At 40.5% G+C, this 24,211-nt stretch overlaps 1 protein-coding gene across 2 annotated transcripts in view; it reads right to left on the reverse strand.

Moving 5' to 3' along the window:
- Positions 1 to 22,887, reverse strand: part of LOC101171409 (neuronal cell adhesion molecule) — a 76,436-nt gene extending 53,549 nt beyond the window's left edge. For both annotated transcript variants that reach the window (XM_020703869.2, XM_020703865.2), the window contains exon 1: positions 22,778 to 22,887. The gene's annotated coding sequence lies outside the window, so the exon portion shown is untranslated. The remainder of the gene's footprint in view (positions 1 to 22,777) is intronic.
- Positions 22,888 to 24,211: the final 1,324 nt, after the last annotated feature.

A 24,211-nucleotide genomic window follows, 5' to 3' on the forward strand; every position in this document is an offset into this window, starting at 1 on the left:
CTGCTTGCAAAAGACTGAAAACAAGAATAATTTCTGCAAAACAACTTTTTCAGATTTCAATTGGAATAGAAATGAAACGACTCAGTCAGTTTGAAATACAGAATGAGAACATCAATAGAACCTCCTATTTTTTGTCTGAAAGTGTGTCTATCTGTTGTTACCTCTAAGCTAAAATGATCATAATACCCATATAAATCTAAATTCACACCGCTCTAATAAAAAATCCATGTATATATATGCGTGTTACGGGCTTCACACAAGACGCATTCATGCCTAGCTACACAAGTTTCTACGACCGTCTTTGGGCTCTTCATACAGATAACATGGCCATTGAAGACATATTGAGAGCTGTTGAACTTTGACTAATTAAGGACTCTGATTTGGTAGCGACGTACATATGACATGACCTTTAATTCACAGAAGTACCAACTCTTAGAAAATTGATCATGGAGGAGAAATTAATAATTGTGTTTTGTGCCCGGCTGGGATTATATGACACCAGGTCTTTTAAATATCGGAATAGAGCTGTAAATGAAAAAGCCTGGGGCAAGATTCGCCAGATTTTACCCGCTTTGACATTTCATAGTTTGTCTCTTCCAACTATAGGTGGTGGGCATGCGCTAGTAAACAGTAGCAAAGGTAAAAGAAGAAGCCCCTTCCTGCTTGTGCAGAGAGAACCCCATATGCCAAAAGCACATTTACCCTTGTGCTATCCTAAGCACTTTAACGTTGGGAGTTGGGTCATCTAGACCCACTAGACAGTGCGCTGAACCTTTTTTCTTCAATAATTTGTGATCTTCACTGGTGTCCATGGATTACATGAAATCTTTCCACCTTTATCCACCTTTGTCATGGTAGGGAGAACACATCAATGTAAGGGTGGGGTCATCTAAGATAGCACAAGGGTTAAAGAGTGCGTTAATAGAGCGTTAACAAACACGCATCACATTCAAAAGTGAAAGTAGCATACCGGTAATAGTTTGACTCGGTTTTAATATTCCACTTGTGTTATTTTACTGTTTTTTTCCTAAATTCACTAAAAACTGCCAACTCAGCTTGAAAAACTGTATAACGAAGACCTCTTTATTTCTGACAACTACTAATTTTCTGTAAGATCAACTATAACATTCATACATAAGAAATAGTTAGAAATAAACAAGAAAAAAGACCCTATTTCAGAAAAATATCTTGAGGAACTTTGCTCACATTCAAAGCCAGATCTTGGACAGGAGCCTGGATATCACATGAAAGCAGGCGGTGGCAGCCGCAGGGGGCAGAGGCAGCGCTCAACAGCCTTCAGCTATTAACTCAGTCCAATAACATATTATCAGACCACTGTCATTTAGCCTTGACTCAGTCCCCCATAAATGATATTTATTATATGCTTTTCTGATGCAGATTTCTGGAGATTAGAAGTTTGTATGATCTAACTCTCTAATAAATCCCTTTATTTGCATGTAAATTTGAAATCTTGTAAAGGTATGATGCATTTGCTGACAGATTTCATTCTGTCAAAGGCAAATTTATTAAAAAGAGCCCAACTGTCAGCATTTTCCACAAGTTATCTCTCATATTAGCAGTGGTGCAAGGTAATATATTTCTTATCGCAATGAAATCCAACGCACAACAAAAAGCAAATATGGTTGTGCATCTAATGCCGTTCCTCGATTAGACTTTAAGCTAAATGCCAAAACCTCTGAATGAAACCAAAAACTTTACTTCCTTCCCAGAGCTCCTTTATCTCCCTTTCATCCTTCTTTCCCCCTCACAGTGTACATGTTCTGTGGTGCAGGTGACAGAACAGGGACAATGGGATGATATCACTGGTTGCTCGTCCGGGTTCTGCACAATTGCACACTGCTGCCGCTCGAGTGCAGCATGCTGTAAAGTTGGAGAAGGGAACAGAAGAAGGGTAAATGGCGTATACTTATATAGCGCTTTTCTACCTACAAGGCCCAAAGCGCTTTACAGTCACAGAACCATTCACCCATGCACACACATTCACACACATTCACACACTGGTGGCGGCTCTGCTGCCAAATACAGAGGCAAGGTGGGGTTCAATGTCTTGTCTTGCCCAAGGAAGCATCGACTCATGGGCATGCAAGGTGGGAATCGAACCTGCAATATTGCGATCATGGGTCGACCGCCCTGCCGCTGCACCATGGCCGCCCCAACAGAGGAGAAGAAGAGGAGAATGCATGGCAGAAGTAGAAGAAACAGAAGGTAGGAAGAGGGGATGTTTGGAGAAAAGAAGAAAACGAGTTGTGCAAGGCTTTAAAAACCAAAAAAATGAGAAAATTAGATTTGACTGCATGTAAGGCTGTATGAAAACCTACATTAAGTCAGTAGCTTTTTCCACTCCAACTGAGTCTTTAAGGACTGCAGACTTAGCTGCTTTTTAATTGCAGCCTTGCTGATCCCCCCCCTGAAGGTGTCTCAAACTTGCAAGACAAACTGTTCCTGTCACACTGGCCAGGTAGCATTTACTTTGTATCATTAATTGGCTGCACAGGAACAGTCCATTTGAAGATGCACTGATCGTTCCGCAGAACCATACAGGTGACACAGGAGCCGGCGCAGAACATATGTGACAACAGAGCCTCAAACCCCTGACATTTTCCATTCAATCTGGCACGAGCTTTTGTAAACACAAGCCCCAAGAAGACATTTTGGCAGCAGAATCGTCCTTTTTTAGCAGACTTCTAGGCGTCCTGCTCTCAAGATGTACCGTCGCTGTTCATCTGAAGCAGGCTGAGGGCTGGGCACAGTCAAGGAGAAAGGCTTTCATCTCCAGCTCTGCGTTATGCCTGAGCCAGAATTTCAGCCGCCCTTGATGTAGCAGCTGACACAGGAGGCTTCTGGGATTGTTGTTTTCAGCTCCCGTTTTACACAGTCAGCTACATGATTAGATGGAGGCAGGTGTTATCACTGAATAAGTCATCCTGGTTTACTTTTGAGGTTTGTTTGTTTTTCACAAGTTTAAGAAATGTTGACAGAACATGTAGAAGTTAATCTGTTCTGGTTTAAGAACTATTTTTCTTTTTGAACCAGGTTAAACTATCCCTTTTTCAAACTGTATAAATGCAAAATAGCACATCTGATCATACACTATAGATGAATTAATAATTTAATTTAATTTTACTTGCAGAAACCCAACAACCGATTTTAAAAAATCTGTCACAGAATATGTGATTTTTTTTTTTATTGCACATAAACCTAGTTTTCTGATTGGCAGGTGAGTGTCAAATTTTCAGCTGAAGGCAGAAGAGATGCCTGACTTGATCAGGTAACACAACTGTGTTCCATTTAGGGCCAGTTTAAGGACTTTTATTTTGTAGGTCACAACATTGTCCCAACCCTTTCCTTTCTGTAACCAATTAGCAAGTCAAACAAGTTTGGAAAGTAGTTCAAACACTGCTAGTGTCAGGTCAAGGATGTTACCCCAATTTGTGTGCAATGTTTGTGTTAAAGAATGCATAAAATAAAATGATAAGATGCATTTAAGTCCTCAGCACTTTCGTTAAAAACCTAGATTTAAAGCTAAACATTTTAAAACCAAGTTGTGTGCAAGTTTTTTTGTTTTTTATGAATTTTTTGCATTTTTTATTTTTACATAGGGTTTTCGCAACTTGGTGAGCAGGCGGCATGATGGCTCAGTTGGCTGCATATATGACTGGTGCAAAATCGGAGTTCCTTTTCCAGGGGACATAATGAGCTTCATCCAGTGTGGGTCCTTGGGCAAGACTCTTTGCACTACTGCTTAAATATGTAGCTCAAGGAGGGCTACACAGTCCCCAGCCCAGATAAAACACAGGGTTGTGTCAGGAAGTGCATCTGGTGTCACATTTTCTGCCAAACCACCTGTGCGAATCAGTGAAAGCTGTGGCGACTCCTAAAGGGATGTGTTGAAAGGTTGACTAACAGACCTTCGCAACTTGGTGAGGATTGTGAGTTGGGGAGTTTTGCAAATGTACCTGGCTCCAAGTCCATGTCCTTCTTATTCAAGCTTCAAACTGACAGTTGGAACATAGCCTCCGTGACCAAACCTGGTCTTGTTAAACACTGTTTTCAAATTTGCATGTGACTTTTTTGGATGGCTCACATTAGTTTAGCACCTTTGGCAAGTCTAAGACAAAAAACCTCAATGGTACATGAACAAGTTAAAGTTAGTGGATTGATCAAATATCCATATCTCAAATGTTCTTAAAAATCAGACAAATAAAAAAATCAAACAAAATCAAAAGCTCTGCGAAAATGAATTCCAATTTCAGATCCATCACTGATGACTGCACTCACTAATGGTATCAAATGGCTTCCATGGATGCCTGCTGCCACCTTTAGGTATATGCAGCAGAAACACTCATGTATTGATCAAATCAACCCATTAGCACAATAAAGTAAGAAACCCCTAAAGTGCTTTAAAATGTTTTGAGCATTTGGATCCCTAGCACTCCCAAAATGGCGTAGTGCACTCAAGTTGGGTACGTACCTCCATTACATGCAAACAGAAACAAGACTTCACATTAGATAGTATGGGGTGCCTATTTGGTCGTATTTCACCCTGTCATTCTTAGTTATAAGTTTGAATATTTTTCTGCACCAAATAATTTATTCACTGGAATCTTATTTTTACAAGGGGGGAAAAGAAACAATTGAGTTTTTCTTCTTGCAGAACTGCATAATTATTGGGGTTAATTCAAGCCCAAGCTCTTGCTCTATTGTCTTTAAATATGTCTGCCACTGCTTAAATTAATAAATTAGTGACAAAACGGAGCCGACAGACAGGCCACGCTTGAATGCACCATGTTGGCTCAGTGGATAAGAAGAAGCTGCGAGGAGAAAGCCTTTACTTGACAACAGCTTTGTCATTTCGAGGCATTTGGACCCGAGTTTTTCCCTGTGATGGGATTTCTCTACGCGCTCACTTATTCCTAACTCGGAGAAATTTTTTGCACAGCATGTGTTTGTCTCGATAGTGTCTATTTGTTCCGGCACTAGATAAGCAATACAAACAATTTTATGCCATTCTGACTTTTGTTATTTTGGCTCTTTAGAGAAATCAGAAGGCAGAATGGAACAGACATCGGGATGGTAGGAAAAGATAGCGGTAAACAGCCCAATGTTTTAGTTTACTTCCAACTTCGCTGGGGGCTCAGACAACATGTGATTGCAATACTTACACACACAACCAGACTGGTCATCTTATTTGTGCGCATCAAATGGAAAAGGCATTTTCTTAGCTTACCTTACAGTCTGGAAACCTACAGTGGGTTCAGTAAAAAAAAAGGTTAAAATGAAATGTAAGGAAATAAAACAGGAAATGCACCAGGAAGCTAAATAAAATAGGGAAAAAGCTTAGAAAACATAAAAAGTGTAAAAATTATTCCAAACTAATAGCAACCTCCGCCTGACTTGAAGCCTAAAGAAAATCCCAGATAGGACTGGAGGAGATTTCAATAAATGGAAACTTTTAACCCTTGTGCTATCCTATGGAGTCAAGATGACCATTGACATGTTATTCCTACCATGACAAAGGTGGATAAAGGTGAAGAGGATTTCATGTATTCCATGGAAACCAGTGAAGATCACAAATCAATGAAGAAAAAAGTTCAGCGCACTGTCTTGTGGAGTCTAGATGACCCAACTCCCAATGTCAAAGTGCCTAGGATAGCACAAGGGTTAAATAAGCGGTTAGCAGGAGGCCACTGTCCACATGGAGTTGATTCCTAGAGAGAGCTGCCAGAAATTGGAGCTTAGCAAGGCATTTTAGTAGAAGGGCCCCTCTAATAAACACTGATAAAAGTATTAGTGTTTGGAGCTACTTATAGCTCTTTTGACTAGTTTATTGCAAACAGCTGCAGATTCTCTTTTTGTCATAGTTGAAATACAAAGTGTTTTGACTGCAAAAGCATGAGAACTATCCCACCTGGTGTGTCTGAATGTTTTTTTTTTGTTTCAAGTGTTTAAGAACAAACTCTGATCATCTTTTGCTCTTTTGTAAAATTGTTACCAGTGGTCTTGTTCGTGATCTAATCATGATTATGCCGCTTTAGCCTAAGAAAAAAAACAACTTTGTTGTTTTCTAGCAAAATAGCCACCCCCACCCACTCCCCAAACCCCCTTCTCTATGCTGAGAGCTCTGTGTTTACACTCTGTCCCACTGGCTTACAGCCCCTCACACCCCCAACCTAACATTACAGGTGCAACAAAAATGCTAAGCAATACTGGTGCTCTCCAGGTGTACAGTTTTGACACATATGCTAGCTCAGACGAGGAAAAAGAAGATGTACGTCTGAAGCAGGCTGAGGGCACGTGGACAAGCATGCAGGGAGCTACAAATACAAGCTTGTTTGAAGTGCATTTTTTGTCTGATTTACAACAATTTGAATAAAGAAATACTGGTACTTAAAATGCAATTTAATATTTATTTACTTTATATATCCCCCATCATCAGAAAAATGCCACCAACATGTTAAAAAAAAACAACAAAAGCATGGTTTTCATCAGAGTGAGTCTTTAACCTTTCCGAGAGACGGAACTACCTTGAAATACCTTCACATCAAATGACAACAATGTTGTTTTTTAACCCTCTCTAGATTCCTCAAATGAATAGAGTGCATCCTTGAAATGACTGATAGCAAGTCGGTGGCCACAGGGAGGCTTTAGTTAGAAAAGATTATCCCCACAAGTGGCGATAAGGACCCAAAGAGACCTCAGGTTTAGTGCTAGATCTGACTGTTCCTCCTTCTCCAGGATGTCTTTATGAGGACTCATATCTAATCCGAGGAGGAGAGGAGTCAGACAGTTAAGCGTTACTGCTCAACCGTCCTCTGTGATTAGGAACATCTGGACTTTCAAGGTCTTTTGAGTGCCACCTTGATAAATAACTGCAGTGCTGTTTTCATTGATGATTTAGGGTTTTAGATGAAGGAAGAAATACTCTTGAAAAGACAAAGTAACTCTACAGAGGGCAGGTATTACTCACACCAAAGACAGACTGCACGGCTTTTCTGTTTCACCCAAAAACTCTTTTCAGTTCACCTCAGAAAGAGGTTCAGAAAAAAAATCAGTTCTAATCGCAGATATGAGACCATTTTTTTAGAGGAACTGCAAGCACAACAAAGGTACAAAACTATTTTTGACACACACAAAAAAAAACATCTCAGTTATATTGGGCTTTGTTTTTTCTGCGCTGATCCACTTTGGGGCCAGCTGCTGACAAGCTCATTCGGTGTCACAATAATCACAGCATTCAAAAGGTATAAAAAGCCTCAGCCACGGATGGATAGCCTGGATCAGCACTTTATTCTGCATTTTCTCTCGGCCTGCAGCGTCTACAATGCCAGTTGAAGCTGTCCTGTTCCTTTTCCTTCCAGCATGTACTCATTACAGAGTGGCGAGTCAAAAAGCCCCACACAGTGACTGGCATCCTGATCCCAGTGTGCCATTGACATGGTAAATAGTTTCAGATGGGCCCTGCATTGTGCTGCTCCAATACAGCATCTGCTTTATGGCATGGAAGAAAAAAAATGCATTGTCATCGAGAAGCATTGACAGAGCCATTCAGGGACGGGCGGGGCCTCAACAGGAACGCTGAGGGTTTAACAGTGACACAAGCTGAATGGTGGCTGTCAGGCAACCTGCAAACCAGCCACAGAGTAACACTGTAAAACAGAAATCCAGGACAGAAATACAAATATAGGTACATGCACATATTTAGAGCAAAAAAAAAATTTGGGAGGCAGCTGTGCAATGGGAAGCAGAAGACTGCATTACTTATCTGTGGCCAGATTGCATCTAGTAGAGGTTTCCAGTCCTAACGCTGCAGCGTGGTGGGTCAGAATGCTGCAGTGAGCACTGGAGCCAGGCCAGGCAGCAAAGACAGAAGATGCCCTTTATCCCGTAACTCTCCATTAAACATTTAGAGCAACTCTCCTGCACTGTGAAGCCCTGAGAGCTCCCACTGTTCTAGCAGTGGGAAAAGTTCTCCGTAACACAGCAGTTTTGCTCCATGTCACACCCACTAACAATAACATAAATCATAAAGGACATCAGGCCCTCTTGTTGAATGGAATGCATTCTTGTATTTTCTTAGCAGAAAGTGTGTGCAAAGAAAAAAATCAGACCTTTGTCAGGACATAAGATAAATGACCTTCAAAATGCTGTTTTCTCATGATTAATTCAAGCAAAGCCACGGGCGTGGAGATGGAGATCAAGCTAATTCATAATTCAAATTTGACTCATGTAAGAATCACATTTCGTTTTTGTCAAATTCAATTTGAACTTTTTATTTAATAATCCATGTTGTATTTATTTTAGTCAAATTAAAAGGCATGTGAAGTGGATTTTCAATTCTGATGGTGCTGATGAGGCACCAGCTAGTTTGTGATCACAGTGGGATCTCAAAGCATCATTCTGGAGATTATAGATTCAACAAAGACTTGTAATTCCACCACTTGAGTCTGTGGACATGAAAAAGCCTCAAAGACCCACTCCAATGAAAATCATGTTTTTGGTGTTTCTAACATGTTCTTGTGGGATTTTTCTGATGATGGCAGACATCAGGACCAGATGCTAAAATGCCATTGAAAAAATTTTTAGGTGTAGCATAGAAGCTACTACAGCAAGCCACAAGCTCTCTGTTCCCCTTCTTACTGATGACTTTGCTTGTAGACGATTAGATTCATGTACGTCACAGTCATTACCAATATTGCTCGCCATTTTTGTTACAACTGTAAAGTCACGTTGGCGTTGTGGGGGGCTGTAATAATAATAATAATAATAACAATTAAAGCTACAAGTAGCATTTATCGGGCCCGAGCACGTGCCACCGCCTGGCACGAGCGACCGCCCCGTGAGCAACGCCCTGCTCGAGCCATTCTCATTGTTTTTTCTTGTCCATTCTGGAGCTCCAAGCTAATGTTAATATGACAGCAGCCTGTGGGGGGGGGGGGGGTAGACTGCAATCTGTTGCCTTAAAGGACAAAGACTTATGCATATAGCATGAAAAAAATTCTTAAATCTAAGCCTCGTTTAGACCTGCTCATTTTCTCATCAAGTAGAAGAAGGTTTTATCAGATTAAGAAACAAGCAATGATAATTGCTATCACTGTCCCTAAGGATGAGAACAATAGAACTCATTCAATTTCCACTACAATGTCTAGATGAGTGTCAGCTATGTCTGATAACTTGGCGAATTAGCTGGACCGGGATCTTGCAAAGTGCAGGTGGTTAACGTCCAGTGTGATGAGTCTGTGGACGGCAACAGTACAGCATAGCTTTTGGTTTCCACAAGAGAAGAATTCCTGACACATCTGCCCTAACAGACAACTACAAGAGGAGTTGAAATGTATAACATGGTGAAGGAGTTTTTGTGCAGAAAAAGGTACCATTAGAAAAGCTGGTAGCCATACCTTCAGACGGGGCTCCTGCTATGATTGACCGACAAACAGGTTTCATCACTCACTGTAAAGCTGACCCAGACTTTCCAAAACAATAATAATAATAATAATAATAATAATAATAATAATAACAATAATGGGTTGGATTTATCTGTGATTTTCCAGACACTGAAACGGCTTACTATGTGTCCATTATTCATTCACTCCTCATTCATACTTGGTGATGGTAAGCTACTGATGTAGCCACAGCTGCCCTGGGGCAGACTGACAGAGGCGTGACTCTGCCCATCACCGGGACATTCATGAACATTCACACACCAGTGGAGCCACACTGGAGGCAAGGAGGGTGAAGTGTCTCACAACAACGGTTGGTGGGTAGTGGGGATCGAGGCGCTGACCCTTCGATTACTGGCTTGCTCAACCCACTGAACCACTGCCGCCCTGTAAGCAAGTGGAAGAGAGGAAAAACAAATAGAGGACGGGAAGGGGCGGGCTTAATCTGTGCTAACAGAAAGTATGTCCTAGAAAATGATATTCGTTTTTTTATTTTGGCTGAAAACGGCATAACCGTCATTAAAAGTCCACTAGGAAAGCTTTTAAAATACATCAAAAGATGATCAGAGTGGGACTTAAAAAGGACCACAACCTCTCCAGTAACATGAGTCATTCAAAACTATTCATCTAAGCAAATCCTTTCTTGTTCCCATAAAACAATAAAACTCCAACTGTTTGGTTTTGATGCTTTCATGAGCAAATGTGAGAACTAATGCAACCTGCGCAGAACAACAAAAACCCAGAGATGGTGAAAGCAGCAGTGGGCAAAATTGTTTCCTAAACTAATCTCATTCTGGTGGCGGAAACATGACGGTAAACAAGAAAGGACTGACAGCAGGGGGGTGCACCTGAATGCTTTTACCCACTTTATTTTTGTGGCTTGTACTCCAAGTCAGTGGTGATCCTGAAATATTTTAATCAAAATCTGTAACCAGTGTATAAGTGGTTCATCCAGAATTTAGGCAGGAAAAAATTAAGGGTTTGTGTGATTTCCTGCAAGATTTAAAGCACACAGAAATTATAGATACATATTCTTTGCTTAAAAAATTAAAGCATGATTAATTAATTTTGAATAGCTTCCTCCAAGTTTTCCCTCAAAGATGTGCTACCCTTTGGTAAAGATGTAATGGAAATGTCAAACCAGCTACAGTAACTTAATCTTTTTATTCATAATGTGCCTGAGATCTAGTTAGATACTTCAAGGAGCAGTGGCAAGTGTTTAGTTTGTTCAGATCTCCTCTGACCCTTCTCTTAAAATAAGAAATTACCGTATCCTTTATTGGAAGGAATTTCCTGCAGACAGGTTAACTTGCTTCATATCAAAAGACTTTGGCCAAACATTAGAAAGGATGTCATCTCCAGATCAGACCAGTCACACCCATTGACTGGGAACCCTCGGATTCCAAACAGGAAGTACCTTCTGGTGCCAAGAAGCCAAAATTCCATAGACTTCTATAGAGAAATAAACAACTATTACTCAGGCAATGTCCGAATTCCCACTCTAAGAAACCAGATAGTCTTCCACTATCTAGTGCCCTGGATTTTGAGAGCAATTCGGACACCATGCTCACTACTTTTTCTTTTTTTTTTAAAAAACAGGAAACATGACATCACCAACTTCCCGAAGTGAAAATCTAATCAAAACGAGCATTTTACAACAACTATTTATGAATCCACTGAGTTTTGAAGATAAAAATGTTGATTGTTTATTAAAAAACATTTTTAAACAATTTTTTTTGTAAATATTGTTGAAACTCAATGCATTGTGGTATATATTCGCCAATGGTGAGAATCGATGTACACTGGTATTTTGCAGAGACTTGTGGGAAATTTGTGGGGCACTGGATTTTGAAATTGTAGATTCAGACAGAACAGCAAAATGGCGAACGCACTATAGTGCACTAGTGAAGGAATTTGGACACAGCGTCTATTTGTCAAAATAACCAATTTTTGCTTGCCACCTTTTTAAATCTGTTCTTGTTAATTCTGTTTTTTTCTTTGATGGAAGTTATTCAAGTTAAAAACTGACCAACAAGATGCCTAAATAAAAGTATGTTGTCTCATGTTGAACATTGAAAATATGGCTTTGCAGAACTTTGTGGCATTCATTAGCCGTCATCTTGAAAGAAGTAAACAGGCACTAGCAAAATGAATACCATGCTATGCTACAGACATAGTATGGTGTTTTACCATTGAGAAAGAAATAAAATAACTGCAAGCAACAATGAATACTTTTTGCATTGCAATAGAACTTAGAAATGTCATATTCCTGTACAGTTCCATGAGTGATCACCAACAATATTTGTAAAAATCCAAATTAAAATTGATTTAATACATCTAACAGATGTTTGACTATCAAAAAAATGTTTGTAAGCAGGTAATTGAGAAGGTTAGGTAGTAGTTTTAATGTTTACTCAATTTAAAAAAATATATTTTTCAAAAATATCAAAAAATTAAATCAATGTTTTTCATAAAAGAAAATCAGCAAACCTCTCACAAAAAGAGCAATATAACTTTTTGCAGCTTAAAAATATAAACAACTTTAACACGGTAACACTGTAATAATGGTCATTAGGCTTAACAGAATGACGATGGCTAAAAGTGAAAATGTAAAACTGGTACTAGAGGGTTTTCCCACATGAAATATCAAAAATATATTTTTTTTCATTTTCTGTACCGCTTTGTCCCTTTCGGGGTCACGGGGCTGCCGGAGCCTATCCCGGCTACTTGGGCGTAGGCAGGGGATGCCCTGGACAGGTCGCCAGTCTGTCGCAGGGTAGAACATCCACAATCACACACCCATGCACTCTCACACTCACACCTATGGACAATTTAGAGTTGCCAATTAACCTATGGAGCATGTTTTTGGACAGTGGGAGGAAGCCGGAGATCCCGGAGAAAACCCACGCATACACGGGGAGAACATGCAAACTCCACACAGAAAGGAGTTTTGATGTATTTTTTTTTTTTTTTTTTTTTTTTGAAGGCCCCTGGTTCAAGTCCCGGCTGGGGGACATGAAAAATACATCAAAAATATATATAAATTGCAATTGCAGGTTTAAATTAAGGTTTTTTATGTTTAAGTAAAATTCTTCGACAATGTAGACCAACCTTTTTCTGTTTTTTCATAGGATTTTAAAAGCTTTTTTAAGCCACATATTAAAATATAAACACTGACTTTTCCCATCTTCCCTGCCTTATTACCATACTAAATACAAGCTTCAGGTTAAAAGGTTTTTACATCACAAAACACAAATATGTTGAGGTTGCTTCAGCTCGAATCAGCAGAGGCCCACCAGTGAATGCAGGAGGTTAACCATGCAGTTGTCCAATGTTATGGAAAAGAGTCACTTGTATGCTTTTTAGCACGGATGTGAAAAATTGGGAGGTATGTCAATCAAATGAACACTGTGAAGCGCTGTCCTCGCCACGGCCACCTTCTCATTTGGGTTTTAGTTCCACACAATACGAGCCGAGACCCCAGTATTATTGATGATTCAGTTCAGTGGCAGTTTTTTTCTTTTTTTTCAAGGCTTTTCATTCTTTAAAGCAGCCATTTGGGTTGGAATTACAGGGCTGTCAAGGATGTGGCCAGCCAATGCTGCAAGTGCTGTGTCTGCACTAAAACTGATGCCCAAAGTCCCATTTCATCTCAATCCCAGTTTACCAAAAATCCATTGGAAATGTCCGTTTTTTAAAAATGCTTTGAGGTTAAATGAGACATCTCAAGGCTCTGACTGCATTTTCCATCTTGTGCTAGAAAAACTACCATGACAACAAAATTTCCCCAAAAAAAACAGAAATGAAAGGCTCCTGAAGCCTGTTTCTATTTATGGAGACCCACAAAAAAACACAAGAATTTCACAACAGGATAGTGGAATACACCAAGCTTTACTCAAACTGGCTCACTGACTCCTTGGAGACATGAGAAAGGATGCGTGCAGAGACAACTTGTCCCCTGGCCTCCAGCAGATGCTTTGTCTGCCGGATCAAAAGGGAACGACTATATTTCAGCTGCATCCCGGTGAGATGCAGAGCATGTCCTGGTCATTTGGTCATCCTCGGCGCTCAAGCCGTCTCCCTCCACACCACTTCCATCTTCTGTTCCTGCTTTTCCTAAAAGCCAAACCCTGATCAATAGAGCTCTCCTGCTGAGAGGGTTTCATGGGCTGTAGAGAGGTAAATAACCACAGTAAACCTGTACTTTCACTCAATGTAGAGAAAATTCAAAGAGGATACCCAGCCCACATCCTAAAGTGTGGACAAAGGAGGGGATTCTTCTGTGGGTTTCATGTGGTCTCAAAAAGCAGATTTGGGTAGGAGGAGGAAGAGGGTTAAAAGTGCTTTGAAAGCATGTTTTTCAGTTCTCTAATCTGTCTGTATTTCCACCCATACAAGCACACTTCTGACTTCAAAGCTGGAGGGGGGATTGGGAATGATATGGATAAAACTTTGCATGAAATCTGCTCTCATTCATATTATCTTCTCAAAACACACTGAAGTCACACGCACATCTTTTCTCCTGACAATTTTTTTAACAGAAGTTAAACTCCTGCAAATCTTAACCTGCGATGTCTGACTCGAGTTTCCTCCATCTGATGTGTTCGATCGCCGCTGGCGAACAGGTACCAAAGCCAAACCTGCAGTATCAGCCAACCCCGTAGATTTGACATAAATGAATTTCATCTCCATCCTTCTCCCCACTGCTCCCCCTTCAGATTATGACAGAGTGGTTATCTCTGTCTCCCAGGATTGGGGTTTGGGTGCGGGGGCCAAAGTAATCCTGAGACTGGGGACGCCTAAAGCTTAATTAGATATTTTGTCACTACCCATGACTGTGGAGAATCCAATCAAACTTGATCTTTATGTAGCTCATCTACTCTAGTATGATTAAGCACCATTTTATCAACATGCAATTAAAAAGTAAGTTGAGGCAAGAAAAAAACAAGTATTTACAAAGTTTTACAGTGCTAGAAGTTAGTTTGGGGAAATGAAATAGCTTCCATGTTATATATGGCTTCATTGTATGAGGAAAACACAACTAACCAGTCAAAGCAACAGACCCAGGAAATTATACAAAAAACAAGAGTGAAAACTCAGAAAATGAACTGAAACTTGGCAACAGGCCATAGAAGAGACAGCAGCCTAATCTGCTTTCAGTACTGCCAATGCCCCGTCTATAAATAATGTGGGTTTAAATAATTACTTAAGCCCTGTGCATATCATGATCATAAAGACCAACTGTAGAAAGCAAACTGCAATTTTAATTGCTGGGCTTCAATCAAGGAAAATTGAGATCCAAACGTCGATAGAGTTTTTAGCAATCGTATAAGAGCCCCGAAACGTGGGCAGCTTGTCGATAAAAGAAGCCTCTTTGTGCTTTTACAATCCGATCCATTATTCTAAGCCGAAAGCATTCAACGAAAGTACATTTGAACATCTGAAGAATGGCCTTTGCCTTCTACATTTCTCAAAATGTCAAGTTCCTAACATCAAAAATAGCTGTTATATTAATCCAACAGCAGTGAGACGTTGGAATTGTCCGAGAGGAGACATATCCCTGTATTTCCCATGCAAGATTTGTGGGGGCGTGTGCTCTGTCACGCAGCAAGCCCTTTGAGTAACATTTCCACTGCAAGCTCCACTCATGGAAAGATGCCGTCATTGTGCCTTGAGCCCCAAGAGGCCCGAAAAACCAGCCAACCTTGAAGACCCAAGCATTAGGTCTTTAGCCCGGCCCAAGCCCTTTCAACTTCAACCAGAAGTCATTCATCTCAAAGGTCTGAACACACAATGGTGTGACAGTGTCAAATTTGAAAGAAGGTGGTAAACAAACTAAGACTATTAGTGACATTTTTCTTTCTTCTGAGACTTTGCCTTAGGCTCTTAACACCACGGGGATCTGCCTATCAACAATGAGCCACTGACAAAGACACATTGATATTTCAATATGAAAATCATTGATATTTCCACAGGCACACAGAGAGACAAACGCTGTGCTGCAAAAGCTCAGCGGTGGCCCAGACAGCTTTTAACCACATTTTGTTGGGTTATCAGAGACTTCCCAGTCAGCCAACAGCGAGGAGCTATATTTTTAATCCTTCTGCTCCAAAAGTCCATGCTCAGAGCTGAGAAACGACTGGCCACAAGGATAACAAACTGATTGCTATTCCTCAGCTGTTCTCAGACTTTACATAGAAATAAATCCGATTTAGCAGCACATTTTCGGAAGTCTTTGATTGAAGTGTGATTCAAACAGTCTTTTTTGTTGATATTCTGTGACTAACATAGTCATATACTCCGGGGATTTTTTTTTTAACCTTTTCATTTTATAGACAATTTTTTTAATTGGCCCTTAAAAAAGAGAATGGAATATTCACAATGCTCAAAGCTGGGATGAATAGATGGATACTTTATATCTATTTTATATCTTTCATATCTAATAATTATTTCATTATATTTACAAATAGAACAATAGAACTAAAGTAATAACACTTTAAATCAACTGTTTTGATCTAAAATATCTACATACAAGATGAACCTGAAGATGAATCTGAGGAGCACTAGAAGTGTGTTGAGGAGGTTGGACCATTTTGGTTGTACACTTTCCTAAGGTCCTTAGTAAAGAGAGCTTTAGGCACATTTTCAGTAATTCATTTTTTAAAGCTAATTTATTTCTAATACCAACACAATCTGTCATGTCAACACAATTCCACCTGGGTCAAAGCAGAGGTAACACCAATGGAGATCTGTGGAAACCTTGTGTTACAATCACACCGATTGCGACTCAAGCATCAAATTTGCATCGGCCGCTTCTATTTGGACGTGCAGCAAATTCGCTGGTCAAGGCCTGTCCAAAAATGAGCTTATAAACCTGACACCCCTGATGCGTGTGGCAGAAGCTACCACCAAATGTTTTTAGCCTGATCACTACATGGAACCATTGACTGTAAATCTCATTTACAAGGCATGGAAGACACGGATGATGTTGTGATATCGTATTTATTTATTTTAAAGAGCTTTGAATAAACATCAGTAATCACGTCTCCATGTCTGAGTTCATGAGATCATTCAGAGACTCCCCCAGTACGGTGAGGGTCACATCTACCACAGGAGCTGCGTCTGAATGACGGCCAATTTCAACCAATTTTACTTCCATGTCTATGTAACCCAGTTTGATGACTTGGTCTCTGCATTAGTCAGAGGAGAGAAAAAGTAAAAACAAGAATAAAATTAGAGGACCTTTTTATTATGGTGTCAATGCCAATAAGAAGATATTGATCAGATTCTCTTCGTATTAGTTTTGGACTCCACTTACTGATTGCTCCATTTGCCAAAAGCTAAGTTCCTGATTGGTTAAAGCGATGTGACGTTCTCGCCAAAGTGTGGATTTTTTACTTTGGATGTGCCACAACGTCCCAATCACGTAGTGGCACCCGTTTGCACCCGTTTGACCGTCGTGCTGTGCCTGACACTGAAATCACGTCGGAGCGAATCGCACGAATTGCTTTCAATTTGAACGCAGCTTTAAAGCTGTACAAGTCCATAAAGAAATGTAGTAACATACAAATGTGTCTTGTTAGCAAACAATGGACAACACTTGACTGTTTTAGCTCAGGGGGTGTATTAAGTGACAGTGCCCAGTGCAAATGAGGGGATGCATTACAAAAATTTAACTAAATAGTTAAATGATCTCTCGTAAATCCTCACTCGCTGGTAACCATGTGATGCTTTAAGTTAAGCAAGAACATTAACCATAGATTCATTTCAACCTTGATGGATATGTGACTCCTCAATGATGCAGCTGACTGGTTTAGGGAAAAAAGGAGGATTAGGTACGACAGTGGTACAAAATTTTATGATTCTGATGGTTTTGTGACCTTAATCTTTCCTAATCATTCTGAGGCCTGGAAAAAGATTATGAGAGTATAGATTATAATTTTTCACAACACAGGGCAGTCAGGTCAGAAAAAATGCTGGCATTGTACAATCTGCTTTTAGTATCTGAGAGGATGTGCTCATTTAACTTTGGCTGAATGAAAGAACCTCCACTTTTGGATTTGTTTACCATCTCGTGCCTTTGTCCTCTACTAAACTGAGTTTTTTTCCCCCAGAATTCCTGAGGTTGAGTTTGAGGGGTTTAAAGGATGAAAAATAGGAAAAGAAAAGCCCATTGGTCTCAGAGCCTCGGAAGCAGCCTTTGGAGCCAAGCTGTCATCCCGCTTGGATTAAGGACCCTTCAGAGGCGGCTGCTGAGTCGCTTACATGGTATCTAACTCTGGGCCGGTCTGTGGGAGGGGGTGGCGGGTAGCGAAGAGGGTAAGTCCCTTAGAACCCCTGGCCTAAATAAGACCTCTGGGTCAGCGTGAGATTTGAACTACGGCAAATGTGTGTTTCCATGTCAACTTTATTCATGAGCTGACAGCTAAGTGTCTCCCTCTTTTCAGGAAAGTGCCTGTTGCACCATGTGTGGCAAAGACAATCGACGTTTCTCCGCTTATCTTTGCAGACTCTTGAAGGACAAGTTCAGATGATGTAGGGTTGAACAACAAGCCACTAAAACCTTGTGGAGAAAATCTTCCATCTGATAGTGAGAAAATGAGCTTTGGCATTGGAAGAATACCAAAAAAGCTCTGGCAATGTAAATAGTAAGCTATTAGAAATCACAAGTGCATTGCATTGCTGTGCCAACAGGAGTGCTGCTTAGTTTTTTTAATGCAAATAGGAGGAAGATGAAGGCTTGAGAACAGAGGCCCCAAGAGCATAGTCCTCCTGAATTCTTTGAAAAAACTGGCAAGCCTGCAGATGGAGCGATGCCCATCTCCTGTTGTTGTCAGCGCAGGAAAACGGGAAGTCTCGATTGTTGTTGTAAGCTACCACTGGGCCACCAGCAAGCTCTCTGACATCTGCTGCCCATTCAAAGTTGGTCAGAGCTTCACCGGCCCTAAAGCTGTGTGCAGCCACTCCAGCATAGGACCGCCTCCCCATCATTTGTCTGCAGCAACAACCGTGGCTTCTAAAAGGGGCACCAACACCCGAGTCCCTGTTGTGAATATCTCCTGTGACATAACCCCCTCGATCCTCCCAAACGTTCACACAGGCAGCAAAAAAGTTGCAAGAAAAAGTGCCTCCCCACCAGCACAGACGAAGAAAACAGACCCTCTTTGTTCCCCCCTCCCTGTACTTGCTCTGCGAGGATGGTGGTACATGATCCACCCCCCTCTCAAAACACAGACAGCTAGATACCCACTTATTTCCAGATCATTCATTCTATACCTTCTATTGGCTGAAAACAATAAAAATATAAAACAATTTTCAAACTACATCCCCATGTACCTTTAATATTGAGTTAACCTGAAGCCAGTTAACCATCAGCTCTGCTGCAGCCTGAAGATGAAACCTTCAATATTACATCTAATTATTCCAAAAAAGAAAGACCTGGCATCCCCTGGCAGTTGGCCCTAACAAAACAGAACATCCCTTCGTGTTTTGTACCTCCTAAAGGGTGTAACAACCTGACAAGGGGGATAATGGCGTTGGCTTGGCAACCTTGAGTGATTGGGTTTGATGAGTGTAACGCTGTAAAGCTCTGGTGTAATGACTTGGTCACAGTGGGCCGTCCTGAGATGTCTGCACTGACCTCCACCACTCCTACACCATCTGCCCAACCTTGAACCAAACATCACAGGTTAATTTAACAGAAGCGACAAACATGAAACAACCACTAAGACTGTAAATAGAATTTTTAAAGAGAAGGAGTGTTACTTCGTTTAAAATCAAAACTAGGGTGCCTGTTTGATACTAGAGGATATATTTTGTTCAAAAATTATTTTCAGAATATTTTTGAATTGGTTTGAATTGTAGAAGTTACACATTTTTTAATTAAAGCTTAATTTAATTTGTATGATAAAAGGTTTTAAGGTTATGTGATGTTTTATATTTCAAGAAGTAAAAATATTGATTAGGAAAAAAATAATAATTCTATGTATCTTTTGTGCACCATATCTTTCATTAACAAAGGCTTAGCTTTCACAGGTTCCCATTTCTCTAGCTACTTTCTGCTTCTCCTTGCATTAATTTATTCAAGAGTCAACAGGTCATCTTCATCATTTGTTTCCCTCTTTTCTGTGTCACAATGTCCAACAATTGGACGTGGGGTTGAAAATAGATCACTTTTATTTATATTTACTAAGAAATTGCAATATCAATTCATCCGATTAATGAACACATTTATCTTAAAGCAATTTCTTCCTTTTTTCAAGCAAACAAATTTAATGTTTTTATTGTTTTGGTTCATAATTTCATTACTTAAATATCCACTTTTGTTTAGTTTAAATAACTGATTATAAGAAAACAGTTTTTGTAGCCCCAAAAACAAAATTTTCAATGAAAATGTGACAAATAACTTCTTATTTAATTGAGTCGTGAACTTTTGATGTGATACTGAGCCCCACCAGCACCACTACCCAAGTTAAGGATGTGAAGACTAACAGCTCTAGCTAAGCGGTGATGTTAACCCTTAGCTGCTATATAAAACCTTTATAACATGGTCCAAGTGAATAATCAATTCTGATTGCCTGCAGACTGTGGATTAAATGGTGTTGCACTTGTAGCAAATAATATTTCTTGGGAAACACAATTTAAACCTAAAAAATAGCATAATTAATTGATTTGATATTCATTTCATCCGCAAATTACTATCAAATAAGTTCTATAATGCCATTTGACATGTGCATTATCAGAAATGAATGGACTGGGTGGAACCAACCGCTGTCCTTTGCGTCGAACAGTTGGTTCTGCAAAGTCAAAGTCTATTAATTTCTGATAATACACATCTTAAAGGGCATTATCCCTTCCATAAATTGTATCAACTTGCTAGTATTTAAAGCAGCTCTGCTCGAGAAGGTGGAATTTTTGCCCAAAAAAGTTCAAGTGTTTGGATGCTCCTTCCTGTGCATGTTTTTTTATCCAAAATTACAGCTGAAGGCCTCAAGGGAACAAAGGGACAAGAGGGAGTGGGTTCTGTCATGGCCTGCTAATAAGGTAATCATCATTTTCCAAAGTGAGAAAAACTTGTCGTAGACTAGCGAGTCCAGGCGACGTCAGTGAGCTTTGCTGCTATGTGTGTGTGGCTGTCCCACTGGGGACCAAACACCCAGGCTGCAGTGACACTAATGGATAGGCTGCTGCTATCAGCCCCCAGAGACTAAGACACATCACAGATGAATGGCACGGCCTTTCTTTTTTTTTACCACGGCTGCTGGATCTTCTGTGCGTGTCTCCATCAGCAGACGTTCTATCAGTCAGTCAGCAGGAGTGATGGTGAATTATTGAACTGTGTCTCTGCCATTTTTCATGACAAAACAAAATCTCACAGGCCTTCAAAAGAGGGTTAATTGTTGTTTTGATAAACCATAAAGAAAAGCTAAGGGGTTTTTTTTTTCAGCATGATATCCTCTTATGGTCTTGAATAATAGTTTTGAAGCTTTCTGAGTTTTGGATTTGAGGAGCTATGAGTTAATTATAGAAGCCCATGGGATGATGGCAATAGCCCCTACCAATGATATTGTTAACCTTAGATTTATAAGCATAAATATCTAGTTTGAAAAAAATACTTTAATAATTTAGGCAGTTTTAAAATTGACATGTAACTTTTCTTAGTGTTTGTCTCAATTTAAAGTAAGTCTCAAATAGAAAATCTTAAGAGTTCCGTTTTTTGGCACCATTACGGCTAAGTTTGAAGACCTGTGGGTTTTAGATTCATACTTGAACTTTAGTTTAATGGAACATTATAACTCTTGGTCAGATCATCAGTGAAAAGATCTCCAGTGTGGCTCCTCAAAAGATCTTGTCATCATCATCGTCACAAGAGAGTCAGAGCTGCTCTCTTGTCTGTGAGACACTTTGTTCCATCTGGCTGACGGCATTCACCCATCCACAGACGGCTGCTCGCACAAGGAGAGCTCATCACTTCTTCCCGAATAGTCTGCGTGCTTCTTCAGCCCACAGGGTGAAATCCCTGGCATTTTCCCCTCCGACACCCAAGCTTTTCCCACAGCCCCCGCAGGAGAGCGGCACACTCGTCACTGGTTTTGGGTCAACAGCGTGCCCCGAGACTGGTGCTTTCTCGACAACACCGGCCAACATGTGTCATAATCCCTTAGTTATGCAAATCCCCCACACATCCCACCCCGCCTTGTGCTGTTTGTGCCGATGGTGAGAGGAAAGATGGCAGCACAATGTAGGTCACTATCTTGTTCCAAAATCTCCACATTTCTTAAGAGAGCCTGATTTCTCCTCCAGTAGCTGCTGATGCCTGGCATCCAGGTCAAGGAAGGGGTGGACAGCGAACGCCACAATTTGCCACCAGTTTTTGCATTAAACCAAAAAATAAAAAAAACAAGGCATATGGTGGGACAGACATATTGTTATTGTCTTAAACAGATTAAAACACGGTGTGGTGAGAGTGAATAAACATTTCTAAAAAGAAAGTGTGTCAGCCTTTTCAGAGAGCAGACGAGCTGGAGACAATACAGCAGAGGTCATTAGCATTGTATTCATTTGCCCAACTGAACAGAGAGCGAAAGTGTGCACTCAAGGCATGTGTGTGTGTGATGAGCAGAGGAGGGTGAGCTGGGTGTTGTTGTAATGATGGTGAGATCCCCTCCTTGACTGAAGCTTTGATTGAGGGGCACACTGAAAAAAAGAGGAGGAGGAGGAGGTGGAAGGGGGGTAAGGCTTAGGATTGGATGATTTTTTTTTCTTCTTTTACCATGGATGGGTGATAAAAATGTCAGGAGATATAAGTGATGACACCTCATGGGGGGCAATTATTGCCAGACCGGAGCCTGGTCAAAGGAAGTCAAACCAAACAAGTGTGGGTTGGGATATGAGCATGGCAGGACTTATACATCCCAGCAGCAAATCAGCTTATATGACATGAGGGATTTTGTGCATTAAGACAGCATTTCATCAACATAGTAAAAACACAAAAAAGTCTTCTTTCTAGCTGACCTGTACAATTTGTTATCTGCTGAAATACGTGTTTTTTTAAATAAAGATCCAACACTAGTGTCTTTTCAGCATCCAACATCCTCCTGCGTTTCATCTCATTTGGCACAAAGTTTCCCCTCAGTAACACATAAGTGGAATGCAGTACAATAAAACCCGAGCGCGCTCTAATGCTGAGAAAGGAGCAGAGAAGATCGACATGCTCCAGCATCCAGCTCGGGTGGAGGAGGAGCTGCATCTGTTTGGACTTAACACCTGTCAGGACGCCGGTCCGCCCGCGACAGCAGCTGGGATTCGGTGCGTCTTACCTGCTGAAGTCTGGTCCTCAGCTCCGTGTTTACGTCCCGCTCGACAGCCTCACTCCTTGCACTTGCTTCCTCTGCCTCGCTCCTCTCTCCTCTCCTCTGCTCCCCTCACGCAGGCGGGGGCGCGCGGCTGCGCGCGCAATCCCACCGTGCGCGCTGCAGCGCCGCTGCTGATGAGCGGCGGCCTCCTCCAGGCACAGAAGCATCCTAACGAACTGTTTCACAAAAACAACATATTTCATGGGATTCAGGCAGATGGGCAACAGCTGGATAAGTTTGAGCTTTAAACGAACTAAAAGTTGCCCTTTGAAAGCTTTGCAATGTCATTTTTGTGGACTACAACAGCAGGGAGCAGCACTTTAATAATTGATATTTTTGGTGGATTTAGGGTCAGGAAATTAAATATAAGGTTTAATCTTAATTCTAGCGCCAAAACCCCAAAATCATAAACATTTCATTTTTTTATGTAACTCCTCCACGGTGGGCTAATGTCCAGCTGTTTTAGAACCATGTTTGTCACAGAATTGTTGCATAAATGCCAATAGATCAACAATTAAAAGAGGTGTTTATGTGGCTTTTGAAGTGCACTTGCTTTTTAGAGACAGAAATATTTAGAAACATTAATCCAACTGTCTACACTGCAAAAACAGGCCCCTTAGAAATAAGTTATTCTTACCCCATAGGCAGATTTTTCTTTAAAATCTATCTGCCAAAGGGGTAAGAAAATGGTCTTCCCAAGAAATCTTACTTTAAAGTACCATTTTGATTATTTTTCATCTAGTATGTACCATGTTTTTACTGTGTTTTACTATGTTTTAAGTTTTATCATTAATATTGGATTTTTCTTTTCAGCCCTCTGTGTTTTGGCTTGATTTTATGCTGTAATTTTGGAAAGCACTGTGATTCTTTCTGGGGAAAATGCTATAGAAAAAAACAAATAAAGATTTCCTTTTCTATTCTATATCGTTCCCAGTGGCTTTTTTTCAATTATTATAATCATGCTATTTTTAGCCTAAATCAAATGACCTGTGTTGTTTTCTTGGACATAGTCTCTGCAGAGCAGCAGTAGTTCATAAGAAATTCACCTGAGTTGAGGGCAGAGCTGAGTAAGCCCGTCCCCATTTCCCATCATCCATTTGTTTTCATGTCTTCCACTTATTGGTGAGCAATATTTCAGATATCCAGCCGTACAGTTTGAGCCTGGTTCCAGCTCAAACAGGGAAACGAAAGCATCAGAATGGAGAGGAGCGGGAAGCTTGTGGCTCGCCACAGTAGCTTCTATGTCACACCTACAAGCTTTTTCCAGCTGCATTATTTCATCTGCTCCTGATTCACAACAAACCAACAATTCTCAGACACAACCTTTAAGGCTTGTTTTTTTCTCATAAATGTCCTCCATTACAAGAAAATTTTCACAATAACATGTTAAAAACATTA

This window comes from Oryzias latipes, chromosome 6 (genome assembly GCF_002234675.1).
Source record: "Oryzias latipes chromosome 6, ASM223467v1".
NCBI lineage: Eukaryota > Metazoa > Chordata > Actinopteri > Beloniformes > Adrianichthyidae > Oryzias > Oryzias latipes.